This window comes from Condylura cristata, unplaced genomic scaffold, assembly GCF_000260355.1.
Source record: "Condylura cristata isolate star-nosed mole 26May11 unplaced genomic scaffold, ConCri1.0 scaffold00023, whole genome shotgun sequence".
In the NCBI taxonomy this organism is placed as follows: Eukaryota; Metazoa; Chordata; class Mammalia; order Eulipotyphla; family Talpidae; genus Condylura; species Condylura cristata.
In genome coordinates, this window is record NW_004567124.1 from 25,444,283 (window position 1) to 25,452,902 (window position 8,620).

The window sequence follows — 8,620 nt, forward strand, 5'->3', positions numbered from 1 at the left end:
CGCAGTGTTTCTGGGTGAAGGGTGGTAGGGCCCAAAAAGTATTGCTGGATTATCTCAGTCCTCATTTTCTTCATAGATAATATGGAGATAATAATTTTCACGGCATAAATCTGTGATTAAGAGCACGGACTTTGAACCTGGAGGGCTCTGCCACTTATAAGCAAAGGACATGAGAAAGTTAATTAATTTTTCTATGCCAGGTTGGAAAAAAGGGGGATAATAGTCTCCATCTCAAACCATGTTAAGAAGATTAAATATGTTAATATTCCAAAGCTCTCTAAAAACAATAAATAAATGGTTGTTGAATAAGTTCATACAGGGCCCTCCCTAGTGGTGAAGCAGGTTAAAGTGTAGCCTGTGAAGCTAGCCCCAGCCACGTCAGCATATGTTTGATCCCCGCCTGCCAGGGGAACCACATGGCACAGCAGACCTCTCCTGTCCCCCCTTCACTCCCCTCAGCAGTGAACTTTGTCGATCTGCCTGTTCTGCTCCCCACTCTGTCTCTGGTGAAGGCTCTTACTTTGTCATCTGGTAAATCCTGCACCTCTGGCCTGTATTCCAGTTCTGATAAATAAATCTTTAAAAAAATAAAATAAGCTAAAACAAATATTAGAGTTTGAGGATCAAAAATAATATTTACAAAGGTGTATATAATATATGCTTGAACAGAATGTTAGGGATAATGACTAGAGTGTCCAATAGTTTCCAGGTACATAAAGTGTCCATGACATGATTTTTAAAAAACGGTAGCAGAACATGCAAAAAAATGAAACTAGATCACTGCCTCACTCCAGTCACAAAAATCAATTCGAAATGGATTAAAGACCTAGACATAAGAACGGAAACCATAAAATACCTGGAAGCAAAGATGGGTCAAACACTACATGACATACACTTCAGTGACATCTTTAAAGACAGAGCACCCAACGCCACAATAGTGAAGGCAAGGATAAATAGATGGGACTACATCAAGTTAAAGAGCTTCTGTACAGCAAAAGAGACATTACAAAAAAACAAACAGACAGCCCACTAATTGGGAAAACATTTTCTCACACAAGTAGTGATAAAGGACTGATCACAAAAATATATGGAGAACTGATGAAACTCAACAAAAAAAAACAACCCCATCAAAAAATAGGCAGAAGAGCTAAAAAGACACTTCTCCAAAGAGGAAATGCAAATGGCCAACAAGCATATGAAAAAATGTTCAACATCACTCGTAATAAGGGAGATGCAAATTAAAACCACAATGAGATACCACCTCACCCCAGTGAGAATGGCACATCTTCAAACAACTAGCAACAACAAATGTTGGCAAGGATGTGGAGAAAAAGGAACTCTCCTGCACTGCTGGTGGGAATGCAAACTAGTACAACCACTATGGAAAACTGTTCGGAGGGTCCCTACGACCCAGCCATCCCCCTACTAGGTATCTACCCAAAAACACAAAAACACTGATTCAAAAAGATACCTGCACCCCCATGTTTATTGCTGCTTTATTTACAATTGGAAAAACATGGAACCACCCCAAATGCCCAAAAGTAGATGACTGGATTAAAAAGCTGTGGTACTTATATACAATGGAATATTACTCAGCAACCAAAAAAGAAAAACACATATTTTTTGCAGCAACTTGGATGGAGCTGGAAAAGATCATGCTTAGTGAGATAAGCCAGAAAGAGAAAGAAAACTACCGGATGATTTCACTCATAGCAGGAGTATAATGGACCAGGCGAGAAAATAACAAGAATAATGAACAGCCATATACCAGAGACATTTTATGGGTGTGGAGTGGGGAATGGGATCAAAAACGGGGGGAGGGAGGAGAGGGGGTTAGGGAGGGAAGTGCACGGGATTATGGTGATGACATACGGGTGACTTGGTGATGGGAAACCTGTGGGGATTACAATTGAGATGGGAAAAAAATGTATAAAATGATGTAAAAATAAACTGTTATAATAAAAAAAATGGTAGCAGAATTGGAAGAATGCTGCACAGTTCTGTTGATATTCAATGTATTTCTAGAAGATACTTATGCCTTGTCAAGTTCCATTTCCATAAGGCTTAACACTTTCTTCATCCCAAGTTTACAATCCAGGGTAGTAAAAGTGAATGATCTTACAAACACATGGTAATCTTCACAGTGGCAGTTTGAGCAAATCTTGTGATTTAGACATTGGGATGTTTTCTCCCTCCTTCATCCATTTTACATATTAAGTGTTATAAATTATATAACATTTCAATTTTTTTTAAAGATTTACTTATTTATGCATACAAGAACTTGGGTACAGGCCAGAGGTGTGGGGTGAGGGGCATGAAAGGATTCACCCGAGACAGAATGGGGAGCATAATAGGCAGACTGACTGACTGAAATACACTGCTGAGGGGAGCAGCAGGCAGGTCAGGAGAGGTCTGCCACGCCATGTGGGGGGTCACCCTCCTGGCTGGGGATCAAACTCATGCTGCAGTGGCTTAGGATAGCTTCATCTTGCTGTGCTTTAACCCCTAGCGCCACCAGGGAGAGCCCAACATTTCCATAAAAGATTACCGCTAACCACCGTTCAATATATACTCAAAACTTGTTTAACTGGATTATGGATTTTTGTCTTTGGGAATTTCCTCACTCTCCATGTGTGCCTTGCCCACAAGCTTCTGTAAACCTGTTTCCTTGTGGCAACCCCACAGCTCCAACCACCTGGCTAGGGCCGGAGGCTGGCTCTGTCCAGTTGGCACTAGCCCACTGAGCTCTCTCTCTGCCCTGCGGGGGGCCGACTAGCCAGGCTGCTCCCCAGCTCTTCCCTGCAAGCTTGAAACAGATGCCTTTGTTGTTTTCAAGAGCCAGGACTCTGTACTGTGGAGCTCAAGGTTCTTTAATATCGCTCTCAGCCACGTCAATCCTTGCTGAATTAAAGTTTACTTTCAAAGGAGACAGATTCAAGGCAGTTTTAACAACAGAAGCGAGGGCACTCGGTGACGCGCAGTGTTTCTGGGTGAAGGGTGGTAGGGCCCAGTTGGCCTGGAGATGTCAGACCCGGGTCTTCACCCGGCTCCCTGCCTGGCCGCAAGCGCAGCCGGGTGCCGGCGGGTCAGCCGCGGCCCGCTCTCAGGCCTGCAGCTGGGGCCCCTCCACGCCGCGGACAAAGGGACTTGTGTCCCGCCACCAGCCCGAGCCTTCCCTGCCCGCCGCCGAGAGGCCTCTGCGGAGGCTGGGGCGGAGCAAACCTGCATGTGACCCCCGCGGGTCCCCCTCCCTCTCACCCCCCACCCCGCTCCTGCTCCCCAAGAGGCCATTAGAGCCAGGAGTCAGGCCGCTGTGGGCGGGCCCCAGAGGTCTGAGTAACCCCCAACTCAGAGCATCCACCCTTAGGGTCCACTTGTTCCAGCCGGTGGGTACAAAGGTCCGAGCTGCGACTGCATGTCCCACAGGGCATTTCTGGGTCCGCTGGAACAATCAACAGCTTTGGGGGCTTTTTGGATTGAGGGTAGAAATGTAAGGAGAGGGCGTGCCTCACTTTGCCCTACTCTAAGGAAAAACCGGAATTTTGGGAAAAGGAAAAAGAATCTTGCTTAAATTTTACTGTACTTTGGCTATATACCAGGCACGTAGATATTTTACAATAGTCCTCAGAAGACCTTGTAAAAGAAATATCTTACCCATGCTATCTTTTTATTCTCAGAAAACTGAAGTTAGGATTTTCTCTTCTGTGCCTTAGGCTCTGGTTAACTTCATCGTCCATCAAATCCTCCAGTTATAAAATTTACTAGATTCTTCCTTTTCCCTACTCCCACATCCATTTAATGAATATTCATTGAGTGCCTACTGTGTGCTAGGGGGCAGAAGATACTGTAAGTAATGAAACAGACGCCATCCTTGTGCTCACACAGCTTATACAGGCGCTGGAGGATATAATCACAACTAATTATTGTGATTACAGAAGGCAAATGGTAACCCTGAAGACAAATTTCCCGGGTGCTAGGGAGTGGAGGGGACATGACCTGTTCTGGCCTAGAAGAGGTAGGGAAACTTCCACAGCTGTTGCAGTAGTCTAGTGAAGAGAAGAGGGTCTGAGGATGCTGACAGATGGGCAAAAGGACCCTTCAAAAGGAACCAGGAGAACAGGAAAACGGATGGCTCTGGTTGTTGTGGATGGTGACAGAAAAGTGGACCCAGCTTCTCTGCCACCTTCAACCCTCCCACCCTGTGGCATAGGAAAGAGAGAGGAAATAGGCAGACCCTGGATTCCTGGGGTGTGATCTTGATGGTGCCCCTCTTTGCTGGTGATTTGCGGCAAATCACTCCTCTATAAAGCCTTGAAAGATCTGTATTCCATTCTGCTTATTCCCTGTGATGATGTTCCTTAAACTTGGGAGAACAACGCAAAAAAGTAAGAGGACCATATAGGAAACTACATCATACATCTACAGTAATGTAACAAGTGGTGTACAATTGTTTCCCCTTACCCCTGATTTTACCTCCCACGTACTTGTTGATCAGCATTTAACCTCAGTCCAAAAATATCATGTACCATAAGATATTTTGAGAGAGAGGACACATTCACATACCTTTCATTTCAATTATTGTTATATAATTGTTCCATTTTATTATTAGTCATTGCTGTTAATCTCCTACTGTGCCTAATTTATAAATTAAACTTGATCATAAGGAAAAAACATAGTACATACAGGCTTTGGTACTTTTCTTGATTTTATTATTTTTTTAAAGATTTACTTATTTATGCACACAAGAACTGGGGTGTAGGCCAGAGGCGGTGGGATGGGGTGAGAGGATACACTAGAGACAGAGTGGGGAGCAGGTAGACTGAAATACTTTGCTAAGGGGAGCAGAAGGTGAGACTGGAGAGGTCTGCTGAGCCATGTGTTTTAGTTCCCTGCAGGGGACCCTACTCCTGCTACACGTAGCTTTATAGTGCTGAGAATTAACCCTTTGCACCACCACCAGGGAGGGCCCTAGACTGGATTTTAGGCATCCTTGGGGGATCTTGGAATGGATGGAGAACTGCTAAAGTGGTACTGACATGGAAATGGGATAAAGAGCCTAGGAAACAAACATAAATACATATGTGAATATTGGACATGGCAAAAGAAATAATACATAGAGATACATAAAAATATATTATTTAAGAAATGTTCGGAAAATGTAAATACTCTCTAGGTTGGGATATAGATAGCATTTAGACCAAAAATTAATTTGTATCCATTCCCTTCTTTTTTCAAAATAAATTTTAGATGAATCAAAATGAAATACCCCCCCCCAATTTTAAAAGTACTAGAAGAAAGCAATTTAATAATCTTTAAAAAAAAAGATTATTTATGCATACAGAATGGTACAGGCCAGAGGTGCAGGGGCAGTGAGAGGATTCCCCAGGGACAGAGTGGGGAGCAGAACAGGCAGATCAATAAAGTACACTGCTGAGGGGAGCAGCGGGTGGGTCAGGAGAGGTCTGCCAAGCCTGTGGGTCACCTCCGGGGTTGGAGATCAAACTCACACTGAGGTGGTTGCGGCTTCCTTACAGTGCTGTGCCCTAACCTGTTGCACCACCAGGAAGGGCCCATAATTTAATAATCTTGAAGTAGGGCCCTTCCTGATGGCTCAAAGGGTTAAAGCACAGCACTATGAAGCAATTGCAGCCACTGCAGCAAAAGTTTGATAGTTGGCCAGGGAGGTGACCCACATGGCACAGCAGACCACGCCTGACCTGCCCACTGTTCCCTGCAGCAGTATATTTTGGTGATCTGCCTGTTCTGTTCCCCACTCTGTCTCTGGTGAATCCTCTCAAACCCACACCCCTCCACCTGCTTCTAGCCTGTACCCCACTTCTTGAGTTCTTATGCACATAAATAAATCTTTAAAAAACTTGAAATAGTAAAGTTCTAAGTATATGGCACAAAGTCAGAGGTTACATACATAAACATATACATATAGACACACTCAATAACCACAACAAAAACATCATATACAACTCATATCACAGATAAGGGAATCATTTCCTAAACATAAAATGGGCACTTACAATTTAGTAGCAAAAGACCAACAACTCAATAGGAAGTATGTGACCTATAGCACATAATAAAGAAAATCATACTGGTTCTTAAACATATGAAAAGATGCATCACTCATAAGAGAAATGCAAATTGAAATCACAATGAAATACCTATCAGATTAGCAGAACTCACCAATGGATGGCAACTTACCAACATCAATCAAAATTTAAAATGTGGGCTTCCAGGTGGCACAGGACTTAAGTCAGGTGCTATCAAGCTATTGCCAGCCACCGCAGCCTGAGTTCCATTTCTGGCCAGGAAGGTGACCTACATGGCACAGTAGACCTCTCCTGTCCTGCCTACTGCTCCCCTCCACAGTGTACTTCAGTAGATCTGCCTGTTCTGCTGCCCACTCTGTCTCTGGTGGATCCTTTCATCCCCCACACCATTGGCCTGTATCCCAGTTCTTACATGCATAAATAAATAAATCTTAAAAATATATTTTTTTAAAAACTTAATTACAGTGCTGTATATAGTGTTGGAGATCCAGAGTATTGGAAACAACCTAAATGTGCATCCAAAGGAAATTTGTTAACTAAATTATAATACATTATACAAAGGAGTGGAGATATAACTGAACTCCTAGGGGAAAATCTTCATAATACAGAGACTCTCTATTTAGTAAGTATCCTAGAAGTCACAGCTATGGGCACTCCCTGATGGCACAGTGGGTTAAAGCACAGCACTAAGAAGCTAAAGTCACTTCAACATGAGTTTGATCCCTGTCCTGAGGTGACCCACATGGCGCGGCAGAACTTTCCTGCCTGCCTGCTGCTTCCCTCAGCAGTGTACCTCTTCAGCCAGCCTGTTCTGTTTCCCGCTCTGTCTCTGGTGAATCCTCTCACCGCCCCTGCACCCCTGTTCTGTATGCATGAATAAATAAATCTTTAAAAAAAAAAAGGTCACAGATATAAAATAGTAACAATAACTGTACCTACTATATATAGAGTTGTAAAAGATTGAATGAGTTAAAGTACCTAAAGCACTTAGAACAATACCCACAATATACCACTATCTGCTTCCACAATTGTTAAAAAAAAGAGCCCATACACAACAGCATGTACAACTTTTTTTGTATAAAAGAAAAATAGGCCCTCCCTGGTGCCTCAACAGGTTAAGACGCAGCACTGCAAGCTAGCTGCTGCTGCTTCAGTGTGAGTTCAATCCCCAACCCCAGAGGTGACCCACATAGTGCAGCAACAGCCCCTGTCTGACCTACTGCTCTGTGTATCTCAGTAAATCTGCCTGTTATGCTCCCCACTCTGTCTCTGGTCGATCCTCTCACTGCCCCTCACCTCTGGCCTGTACCCCAGTTCTGTATGCACAAATAAATAAATCTTTTTTAAAAATAGGAGTATGGGTTAATTATCTTGAAATTTTCACAACAAACAAGTAGTTGCCTCTGGAAAGAAACTCAGGAGCAAAGGGACCCAGGAGCAAGGCAATTTATTTTCAGTCTGCCTTTCTACAACTTTTTAATTTTTTAACCACAGATATTTTACATCTATTTGAAAGGGAAAAGGATTTAAGGAGAAAATTAACAATCAGAAACACATTAAAAGTAATTAAATTTTGTAATATGTAGAAATTATTTTTTAATCATTTCCATGACTTTTATTTTGTTTAAAGGATTATATACTGCAGTAATTGAATGCTTTGTCCCAACACTTGTTATCCAATTTCAAATTATTGATGGAGCAGAGTCCTTATACCTCAATGTATGACCCGCAGATCAGAATTCACACTACCTGGGAACTTTTAGAAATAGATTCTGGGACCTTGCTGGTGGTGCAGGGGTTAAAGTCTCAACACTATCAAGCTAGTAGCTGCCAGCCACTGAGGAAGTAGTTCAATTCCCAGCCAGGGAGGTGACCCACATGGTGAGGCAGACCTCGCTTGTCTCTTACCTGCTCCACCCCTCAGGAGTGTATTTCAATAGATCTGCCTGTTCTGCTCCCCACTCTGGTAAATCCTCTCACCCCTCCCTGCACCTCTGGCCTGTCCCCAGTTCCTGCATGCATACATAAATCTTTAAAAAAAAAAAAAAAGAAAGAAAGAGGGTCCTCTCTGGTGGCTCAACGGGTTAGAGCCCAGCATTGCAAGTTGGCTGCAGCTAGGGAGGTGACCCACAAGGAGCAGCAGACCTCTCCTGACCTGCCCGCTGCTCCCCATCAGTAGTTCACTTTATCATCTGCCTGTTCTGCTCCCCACTCTGTCTCTGGTGAATCCTCTCATTGCACCTGCACCTCTGGCCTGTACCCCAACTCTGTATGCATAAATAAATAAATCTTTAAAAAAATAAAAAAGGAAAGAGAAATCCCACCATCAGAACCTACTTCAAATTTTTTGATCATGAAATGGGGGAGGAGGGTAGGAAGGAACAAAGTATTTGAGAAGAAGAAACTAAGTTCATGAAATTACTGATACTAATTTTACTACTCATTGGTAACAAAATGGGATTGTTGTCTTTGTCATACCACACACATGCACAAGTGAGAACTCCAGTGAATTTAAAAAGATATTACTGACAGATTACTGGATTAAAAAGTTGTGGTAC